The 10,673-nt window shown below is 53.9% G+C and overlaps 1 protein-coding gene across 7 annotated transcripts in view; it reads right to left on the minus strand.

Moving 5' to 3' along the window:
• The window catches only part of OSBPL2 (oxysterol binding protein like 2), a 40,260-nt gene extending 30,389 nt beyond the window's left edge, over positions 1–9,871 (minus strand). For 5 of the 7 annotated variants that reach the window (XM_032604351.1, XM_032604349.1, XM_032604353.1 and 2 more), the window contains exon 1: positions 9,761–9,859. The gene's annotated coding sequence lies outside the window, so the exon portion shown is untranslated. Of the gene's footprint in view, positions 1–9,300; positions 9,479–9,760 lie in introns of those variants that run through there. The other 2 variants (XM_032604356.1, XM_032604348.1) reach the window with 2 other exon arrangements.
• Positions 9,872–10,673: the final 802 nt, after the last annotated feature.

Here is a 10,673-nt window from a genome sequence, read left to right on the forward strand (position 1 = left end):
CTTTACAACTTTGGATTTGGCAATGATTTCTTGGATAAGACACCAAAGGCAGAGGCAATTAACGAAAAATTAGACAAACTGGACTTTATGAAAAATTTAAAAATCTGTGCGTCAGACACTATCAACAGAGTACAGAGGCAACCCCAGAATGGCAGAAAATATTCGCAAATCATACATCTGACAACAGATTAATATCCTGAATATACAGAGAACTCCTAACACTCAATAACAAAAAACAAACGAGCTGATTCAAAAATGGGCAAAAGACCTAAATAGACATTTCACCAAAGAACATATATACAAATGGCCAATAAGCACATGAAAAGATGCTCAACTCACTAAACATCATGGAAATGAAAATCAAAGCTATAATGAGATACAATCTCACACCCATTAGGATGGCTACTATCAAAAAAAAAAAAAAAACACAGAAAATAACAAGTCTTGGTGAGGATATGTAGAAACAGGAACCCTTGTACACTGCTGGTAAGAATGTAAAATGGTACAGCTGCTGTGGGAAACGGTAGGGCAGTTCCTCAAAAAATTAAAAATAGAATTACCATGTGATCCAGCAATTCCACTTCTGGGTATATACCCAAAAGAATTGAAAGCAAGGTCTCGAAGGGATATTTGTGCACCCAAGTTCACAGCAGCATTATTCACAATAGCTAAAACATGGAAGCAACCCAAGTGTCCATCCACAAACAGAAGGATAAGCAAAATGCGGTCTAGACATACAGTAGAATATTATTCAGCCTTAAAAAGGAAGGAAGTCCTTCCTGCACTATGCTACAGCACAGATGAACCTTGAGGGCATTTTGACCAGTGAGATAAGCCAGACACAGAAAGACAAATACTGTGTGATTCCACTTATCTGAGGTCCCTGGAGGAGTCAAATTCATAGAGGCAGAAAGTAGAAGGTGGTTGTCAGGGGCTGGGGGAGGGGGTGGGGACTTGGTGTTTAATGGGTAAAGAGTTTCCATTTTACAAGATGAAGAGAGCGATGGGGATGGACGGTGGTGATGGCTGTAGACACAACCACTGAACTGCATGCTTAAACATGGTCAAGATGGTAATTTTTATGCTATGTGTATGTTAACCACAATTTAAAAAATTTTTTTTCTCGTTTTATTTTATTTTTATTTATTTTTGGCCGTGTTGGGTCTTCGTTGCTGCGTGAAGCCTTCCTCTAGTTGTGGCGAGCGGGGGCTACTCTTCGTTGTAGTGCACAGGCTTCTCTTTGCAGTGGCTTTTCTTGTTGTGGAGCACAGGCTCTAGGCACGTGGGCTTCAGGAGTTGTGGCGTGTGGGCTTCAGTAGTTGTGGCTCACGGGCTTCAGTAGTTGTGGCTCGCGGGCTCTAGAGCGCAGGCTCAGTAGTTGTGGTGCACGGCCTTAGATGCCCTGCGGCATGTGGGATCTTCCCGGACCAGGGCTCGAACCCATGTCCCCTGCATTGGCAGGCGGATTCTTAACCACTGCGCCACCAGGAAAGTCCCGAATTTTTTTAATTGCAAAAAAATACATTAGCAAGTAGGACAAACAAGAAATGAACAATTATGCACAGAGCTCCACGCTCTGGGTGCCAAGCTTATGCAGCAGTACTCTGGAAAGGAAAAGTTCCACTGGGAACTTTGATATATTCTCAAATGACAGACTCTCGCTAAGAAGGGCCCAAACCCCATCCAACACTCAAACCTCCGGGTATGTTTCTCCTTCTAACGTTCAGTGTAATGAAGCATAAACTTTGCAGCCCGTTTCCACCAGGAAAGGCAACTGGCCAAGTGAGATCAGGGAGCTGAAGAGCTATGAGGGCAGTGGCTCAGGGCGGGAGGCGGGTTTGGAAACTGAGGAACAGGGCGTGGAAGAACTGGCCAGGAGACCCGCAGAGAAGATTCCACGAAGCCTGGTCCCACCCCCTTCCCCCACAGAGGTCACACTCAGAGGGCGGTCACAGAGCAGGTGCCCCCAAAGAACTGCAGGTGAGACATGGCCAGGGCCTCAGCCGAGCGGCAAGCTTCACTAACCGGACACTTGCTCAACCCACCGGATGCAGAAAACTGGGTTTCCATCAAGAACGAGTCAGAAACAGAAGCAAGCAAGCAGCAGCCTTCAAGAGCACGGTCCATCCGTAAGACTCTCACTGCCCCACAGCTCTTAAGGTCAAGGCCAAACCCGTCCCAGAAGCAGACAGGCCCGTGCACAGTGCAGACAGCAGCAGCGTGCCACAGGCCAGTGACAGAGCAAACCAAAGGCGCTGGCGCCTCCCCAAGGGCCTCTCCTTCCCAGGGAGCGGCCTGGCAGGGACCACCCTGGCCACGCCGCCTGAGGCTGGCCTGTCACACCCCAGAAAGATGCTATGGTGATGCCTAAATGTTACCAGAGCGCACAGGCTGGGGTGCCCACCAAAAATGTGGAACCAGTGTCACTTCTGAGTGTGAAAACCACAGAGTTTAACACGCAATGGACACAATTATTATCAGGAGGAATTAAGAACTGAAGGATGGGGATGGGAGAATTAAATTGGGAAAAGTGAAACCGAGGCTGCTAGGTGATGGGAACACACCCTGAGGACAGCGCCGGCCTGGGGAGGCTCTCCCAACCCGGCCACTCCCGGGAAAGGCACGAGGCCCGGGGCCACCACTAGCCCTGGGGCCTCCAGGAGGCCTCACCCTCTCCACAGGGCAGTGCCACCGAGGGAGGACACTGCTTCCTGGCCATACCACCTCCATGGTCACTGACTGTTTCAGTCTTTCAGTTTTGAGATGTCCACTTTGCAAAGTAAGCCCACCTGGATGCCTAACGACCCCTGTCCTAGTCACGCCCACCATGCCACGGTGCCCACTTTCTTTCTTTTGTAAAAGGACAAAACTGGGGCTTCCCTGGTAGCGCAGTGGTTGGGGGTCCACCTGCCGATGCAGGGGACGCGGGTTCGTGCCCTGGTCCAGGAGGATCCCACGTGCCGCAGAACGGCTGGGTCCGTGGGCCATGGCCGCTGAGCCTGCGCGCCCGGAGCCTGTGCTCCGCAGCGGGAGAGGCCGCAGCGGTGAGAGGCCCGCGTACCACAAAAAAAAAAAAAGAACAAAACTTAACTGGAAACAAACACTCAACCTGTACAGATTCCAGAGCCGCATTGCAGAACCTCCGGCCATGCTGGAAATGCTCGGACGTGCTCTGCCCAGGGCAGTGGCCACTGGCCGCGGGTGACCTTAAGCATTTGAATCAAGTGGAGAGGAAGCCAATGCTTCTTTCTCTGTGATGCGACCCAGTTGAATTTCTTCCACTTCAACCGCCCACAGGTGGCAGGTGGCGTCCAGCCTGGACAGAGCGCTCTAGGGCCTCACTGGGCTGGGACACCACGGGGGCCCTAGGAAGCTCCAGTGGCCCCACCAAGCAGAGGGAGGAACGTGGGAAGGAGGCGGCAGGCGGAGCCGGCAGTGCTGGGCCTCCACGCACAAGTCCAGGCGGCGGCAGCAGGGCTGGCCCGGTCTCCGCAGCCTTCCACAGCCAGCCACGGATGGAGCGCAGAGAAGGGCATCAGGCCAAGCCTGCCCTTTATTCTTATTCCCAAAGCCACCCTGGCTTTCTCACCTTGTACTCACTGAACGTGCATTTTGCTAGCTGCTGAAGAAAGAGCAGGCCTTCATATTCCTGTGTCTGTAAAAGCTTAGTGGTGGAATCAAATAAATGCCCCGACTCTATTCCCAGCAAAGCCTCTTGAAAGGGTGGCCATCATCTGCAGAGCGCCCGCGCACGCGTGTCTCGGCGACCACGGGGAGGAATCGAGTGGCCTTTTGAACACTGGTTCCTTATACTCGAGCGGAATCCGGTTCAGCCCATTTGTGCATGAGGCTCCATCAGAGCGCCATTTTGAGGGCAAAACAAGTAAACGTGTGTTTTCTGTCTGTGTAGCTTTAACAGCACCGGCCTTCTGCAGGGCTGCACGATCTTCATGACAAAATCAGCTGCCTAACGCTTCAGGGAACTTAAAGCTTCTCCCCTGAGGGTGCGTGTCAGCGTCGGGGGCCGGGGCAGCCTAGCCCCAGGAGGCCTCCCGTCTCATCCACGCCAGTGAGCAGGTTACAGTCGGCACACGGACTGGCCAACGTGCTTAGGGGTTCAGGCAAGAAACTGAAAGTTTCCAGACCTGAGGAAGGTAAAGGAACCTCCTGCTGTGTAAACAACTGCATTAATCGCCCACTGTTTGCCATACTCCACCCCAATGGGGAGGCCTTGAAGGGCAGGCACAGGGCAACCAGCCCGGCCCCCGGGAGAGGCAACGGCAGCCACACTTCCTGCCGGGACTCGGCAGGAGCCTAGAGCCCCACCCACATCCTCGCTCACGACAGATTCCCTCCAGCCCCGTGCCACACCCCCACCCCGAACCAACTGCTTCCTATGCAACAGTGAGCACCGAAGACGTACCACGCATGTCGAGGAACACGCTTTTACAACCCAGCACAGAGCACTGCAAACAAGTACCGCATGAGATGAATGGATGTTCTTTAGTGCAGACGCGTTTGTCCGAATCAACCTCATCATTCCGGAACCCAGAGTAAAGCAGAGTGGTTTGAATGCAGCCTGGGGAGTGGGTGAGAGAGCTCTGAACAGGGAGCCCGTCCATAGCCTCGGGGCCCGTGTTCAGAGAAAACCACAAGAGCGGCAGCCACACCAGAGGCAGCGCGCGGACAGCCGTGGAGAAGGCAGACCACTGAAGTGCCCCTCCCCACGGCTTGTCCATCTCTGATGAGGACCAAGGGCCCGGACGCAGTGGGGCAGGATGCTTCAGATGGCACCTCCATCACAGGGCAGGGTCCGGTTTCACATCCTCGCCCTTTCGCCCACTTCCCTCTCCTATTCCAGGTCCTTCCCGTCAGCTCTCGCCCAAGTAGGACCTGCTCAGCCCCTGACCGGTTTCACCCTGCTGAGGGCCCCTGACTGGTTTCACCCTGCTGAAAAATGTATCACCTGGTGTCCCGCCTGCCCCAGTCACCCCTAACCATGCTTCCTGAGCACTAACGGGGTGGGTGTTTAAACCAAGGTCAGGGAAGTCCACAAATTTCTAACCACCCCCCCCCCCCCGCAAAAAAAAGAGAAACAAATAAAAAGAGAAAAATTGTAAAATTCTGTTTGTGTTCATTTTCCCCCAGGAACACGACTCAGACTCTTCATTCAGTTCTCAAAGGAGGGGGTCCCTGATGCAAAACAGGTTAGCACCCCATGGCGGGGTTGGGCCGTGAGCCTACACTTTTTACAGAGTTCCGCAGGTTTTTCTGGTGAGAAGCCTCAGGACCGAACCCACAGTGCCCTGCCTCTGAGACAGAGCCCAGGGCAGCGCTCTGGAGCCGCCCCCGCCCCGGGACCCCCCTACCCTCTCCCTCGTGTGTTAGAACACGCCCCACAGTTAATCTTTAGAACACAGGCACTGGTGCCTCACTGGTACCAAGTCAGGGACAGGATGGCTCTGGTTCTCCCCTGTCGCATGTCGAACAGGGCGCCCCGCGGAGAATTCTGTCACCGCTAGAATTCTTCGTGGTGCTCCTTTCCACCCTCAAAGTTTCACAGTTTGGCCATCAAATCACATGCTTACCTGGTTTAAAGCGACAGCGGAAGTCACTTTCCAGCCAAGCACGGTGGTACAGGCGCCAGGTCACAGCTGATCTTCTCTCACAATCAGCCTTCCGCTTGTTCAGTAAAACACACAGCCTCCCCTGCCCCCATGGCGACCATCGTCTTTTCTAGAACCTGGATTCAGGACGACTTCCCTACAAGACCATTCCTCATGCCAGGCTCTCCCCCAAGAACCCGCGTCCTGCCTGGAACAGGTGCTTCCCTGGGCACTTGTTAAGGCCGGTGGTCCCACCCCTCTGGTAAAGGTATGAGCTCAGAGGTCAGACAGGTCTGCCCAACCCAAAGCCACACAGACCATTCCCTCTGCTTACGTGACCCCGGCGCCCAGGGGTGCGGAGGCGTCCTGAACAGACAGGGAGGCTGTGTGTGTGTGTGCCCAGGAGAGAGTGCCAGGCCCTGTAAGCCTTCAACAGTGTGCACGCTCCCACCAGGCTCCCAGGCTACAGGGCCAGGGCCGAGCCAGCCAGCACTGACGTGGGAGTTTGTGTCTCAAAAGAAATCCTGCAAGAATTCCACTGATGAAATGAAAAAGTGAAGAAAGAGACACACAAGCACCCGGCAGAAGTCGCCGGACCTCTGTGTTTCTCACACACAGTCCCTTCTGAAGGCGGGCCTCCACTGTTGAGCTCACTGCAGAGATTACAGTATTTGCACCACCGGGAGATCCAGCTGAAAGATGGTGATGCTTTGAAATTCTGCCCAATGACCCTGAGTTCTTTTCTGAATTTGGAAGGAAAAGGAAATAAGCGCCACAAAGTTCACGGACACGTCGAAGTGACCATTTCATTATGCGTTTGTTAAGGGGAGCTGCAGGGCTGGGCCGATGCTCCACACACGCTCCCAGCCAGAGCGTGACACGGCTGCAACGCCAACGCCTGGGATTTATCAGCAGATTTGACTGGGATCTGACTGCAGCAGAGACACGAATTAATCACTGTACATGGAAAGTGCATTTAAAGTGCCAACTAGAGCCTAAAATATTAAAAATTCTTAGGATTTAAGTATTTGTAAACAATCAATAGTGTTCAAATACTAACTTCCTTCCAGTCTCAATAAGCTATCATTCAACCTTAAAGTGCACCAAGTTTCAGAAATTAAACCTCACCCCGCTGTCTGCGTTCCATCCTGAGTCCTCAGGAGAGGTACTGCATGGGTCCAGGGGTCTTTTTATAAGACAACCCCACTTGAATAGTCATAACATAGAAATGTTACTGTAGCTCATTTGAGTAGAACTGCAAACCTACCTACCAAAGATTTCCTTAGCTGCACTTCTGCACCGCATTTGTTTGTGTCATTGTCGGGTGGGGTCAATTTCAGTGCTCTCAGGTCTGGGACAGAAGGTCTACTCAGCACCTACTACAATACCAGAGCCTCTCAGGTTACATTTTCACCTATATTCCTGGCAATAACCCACTTTACAGGCCAACGCCCTTGAGGCAAGAGCAGATAAGTAACTTTCCTCCCATCAAAGTTAGAGAGCAATGGGGCCAAAACCTGAGAGCCCCAGGCCACCTCCGGAAAGATTCTTAGACTCTCAAGTGGAACATGTTAGCCACCTGAGGACGGTCATCACAGCTTTTGCTCAAAGATGCAAGCCCTGCACACCTTATACCCACCAGAGCCAAACTCCTAGGAAAAGATACGGCCTTGGCTTTTCACAGGAATACTAAGGAAATCATTTGAAGACAGTATAAGAACACATAAAACGTTTCCAAAATTTCGCCACCAGAAAAAGAATTGTCACTTTCGTAATTAGCTGAATATAACAAGATTTTAAAAGTCGACCTAGTTTTAAGTGCATATCCAAGACTCATTTGCTAGCATTTCCTGGAAGGCATGGATAAGAGGCACGAGGACGAAGGTCGAGTGGCCCTTTTTAAACACTGAAATAACACTGCTCATCAAAATGTTAAACCAGAGCTGACCCCTCTGAATGCACATGGGAGGAGAAAGGAAAGCCCTAAGTACATGGTTTACGGCTTTAAGTTCACCACATTAAGTTCGCTCAGAAATGAATTCAAAATCACAACCTCACGCTTTATAGTGTGTCTATCCATCATCACCCCTCCTCCGCCAACTCGCCCTTTTCACACCGTGAACATCAACCACTTCCTTACTAACCAGGGAACGGGGCAGCAGGTGGGGTATTTCAGCAAAATCTTGGATAGCCAGATAGAGAATTACTACTTTATTTGAGAAGAAATAAAACGGTTTTCTAAACATTCATGCTCACCCAAAATGGAAACCTATCAGTTACGTGTGCTGCAAGAAACAAAGTTCTGACACACGGTAATGTAGCACAACTAAATGTTCCACAGAAAAATGCTGAGGGGACCTTGTAAATGAAAACGTTGGTTTTTGAAAGGCAGTAGAGAGAGGTATTTAAGGGTGTAGACTCTGGAGCCAGACTGCCTGGGTTCAAATCCCTGATCCATAACTAACTACTGTGTGATTTAGAGTAAGTTACTTAACCTCTCTGTTCCTCAGCTTCCTCATGAATAGACAAAGGATAATGGAACTAAGAACAAGTCTTGTAGTTTGTTGTGAAAACCACATGAATAAAGTGAATATAATGTGCTTATAGCAGTCCTGGAACAACACTTGTCACGTATTACTGTCGTCTTAGATAAGAGCTGTTATTAACAGAAGGACAGGTAAGGCAAACGAGAAAGGTACATTCTAAGGAGATTCAGTCATCTGTGTACTAAATGACAGCACCCTGCCAGGCGTTGCGCTGGACAAGGAGGAAGTGCAGCCGATAAGGTTCCCGTCTTCATCAAGGGGGACGGGAACGAACAATTTGGAGCACCTACCACAGGCCAGGGACTGCTGGAGACAAGCATTTCATCTGCTGCTCTTATCGGCCCTGCCAGGTAAACGGCACACATGGCAGAGGAAGGAACTGAGGCCAGGAGAGATGGGAAAACACTGCCAAGCGCACAAAGTCAGCAAGGGCCTTCGCTCTGCCACCAGGGCAAGGAGCCACAAGGACGGGGGTCCCATGACACCTCTGCTCTCCAGGATGGAGAGGTCCCGCAGCTTGCAGCCAAGCATGTAGCGGGCATCCCAGAAATGTCTGTTGAACTGAACCGAGTGAGACCACGTCTCCAGATGTGCACGGGCAGCCCCAGAAAAGGGACTAGTGCAAAAGCTGCTGGCTGCCGGTCCAGAGCTTGTCCTAGACTGACCCGTCAGTATAAAAACCCCAGGGACAGGAACACAGCTTCCGGGGAGGTGACCCTCACACTCAAGAGGGCCAGGGACATTGTAACACCACCTGGTTGCTTCTCCCAGAAAAACCCGGGAACACTGATTGGTGATCACCCAACAGTCCTGTTCTGGGCTTATAAAGTCTCAAGATTTATTCTGCTGATTTCTGGAATGTAACTGGAAACAGAAGGAAGCTTTTAAAATCAGATTACAAATCTAATTGATCTAACATATGTGTTAGGTAAAGAGCTCTCCACAGCAGGTACAGTCTGCTAAGGTTGACAAAAACAAAACGAAGAGCAGTGGAAGGGGTGGACACGAGCACAACACCTTGCAGGGTCGAGACAAACCCACAGGTGGTCGCCCGGGCAGGGGAGCGGAGGGAGGGCTGCCCCGCGAGCGGGGACACTGACTCTTCACCCTGGACCCTTCCTGACTGGTTGACCGCGGGCGCCGCCTACCTTAGACACAAGGGAAAGTCGGGCGTCCCAGCGCCCCTGCCCATCGCGGCCCCCGACTCATCCCTGCCGCTGAGAGGGGCGCCCGGGCCAGCTCTCCAGCCGACTTCCGGGTGCGGTGTCCGGCAGTGCGGCCCGGGGCCGCAGTTGCCCGGCGACGCGGGGTCTGGGCGGCCGCCCGGTATCCAGGCCCGCCGCCCCCGCCGCCGGCAGCCAACTTTCCTCCCAAGTTTCCTCCGGGCCGGGACGCGGCCGGCGGGCGGGCGGGCGGGCGGGCGGGCGGCGGGGGGCCGGCCGGGCCGGGGCCGGGGTCGGGGCCCGGCCGGCGCGCGGGGGTCACGGGGCCTCCGGCTCCACTCGTCCCGGCCCGGCCTCCCCGCCGCCCGCAGCCCAGGCCCGCCCGCCCGATGCCGGGCGCCGTTCCCAGGCAACTCGGGGTCGGGGTCCCGGCCGGGTCACTCACCTGGACCGCGATCCCTCCAGCGCCGACCGAGCTCCGCTGCCCGCCCCGCCCCCGCCCCGCAGGCCCGCGACCCACTGACACCAAGGCGGAAGTGCGGCCGGCTGCCCAATCGACTGACAGCCGGCGCCCGCCACTCACTGCGCTCGGCGCCGCCGCGTCGGCCGCCGCCCGCCCAATCAGCGCCCGGCCCGAGGGCCGAGCCGGGAGGCGGGAGTATGCTAATAGCACCGCCTGATCGGCCCCGCCCCCCGCCCCATGGGAGTCCGGCCCACGCGGAGGAGTGACGGCTCGGGTAACCAATCAAGACAGGGGGAGGCGGGGATATGCAGATATTGACCCGAAAGGGGCGGGCGGGTGGGAGGAAGGGGCGTGGCTGGATGAGCTGAGTTTACAAACAGCGAGTCGGGCGGCCGGGGCGTGGGTGCGTGGCGCGCTGAGTCCTCTGCGCCTGCCGCTCCCAACCCCCGGGGACGGGCGGAGGCGGGAGTCACCTTCCTAAAGCTGCCTTCCTCAGCTCAAGCATCTTTCAGGGCTTCCCACCGTCCACCCTCCGTACCATGCCTTTCACCACTCACCGAAACCCGGCGCCAGTGTACCCTCAGGCTGCATCCCTGACCGTTCACTCCCTTGTTTAAAACCTTTGGGGGCTCTTACTGACCCGTAGTGACGCCATGGTTAAGCCCAGAAGCTCTGGAGTCAGACCCGAGCTTGCATCCTTACCAGCTAGCTGTATGGACGTGGGCAAGTAAACTAACCTCTTTGAGCCTATGAGTACCAAGGTTTTCCTTTGCAAACCAGGTTTCTCCCACCCAATCCCATCTAAATCTTGGGTCTGGTTTGGGGTGGGTGGAGTAACATGGATCAGGCTGGCTGCTGAGAGTCACAGCGATTGGATCAGGGGTGAGCAGGTGAC

The sequence above is a fragment of the Phocoena sinus genome, chromosome 15 (genome assembly GCF_008692025.1).
Source record: "Phocoena sinus isolate mPhoSin1 chromosome 15, mPhoSin1.pri, whole genome shotgun sequence".
In the NCBI taxonomy this organism is placed as follows: domain Eukaryota; kingdom Metazoa; phylum Chordata; class Mammalia; order Artiodactyla; family Phocoenidae; genus Phocoena; species Phocoena sinus.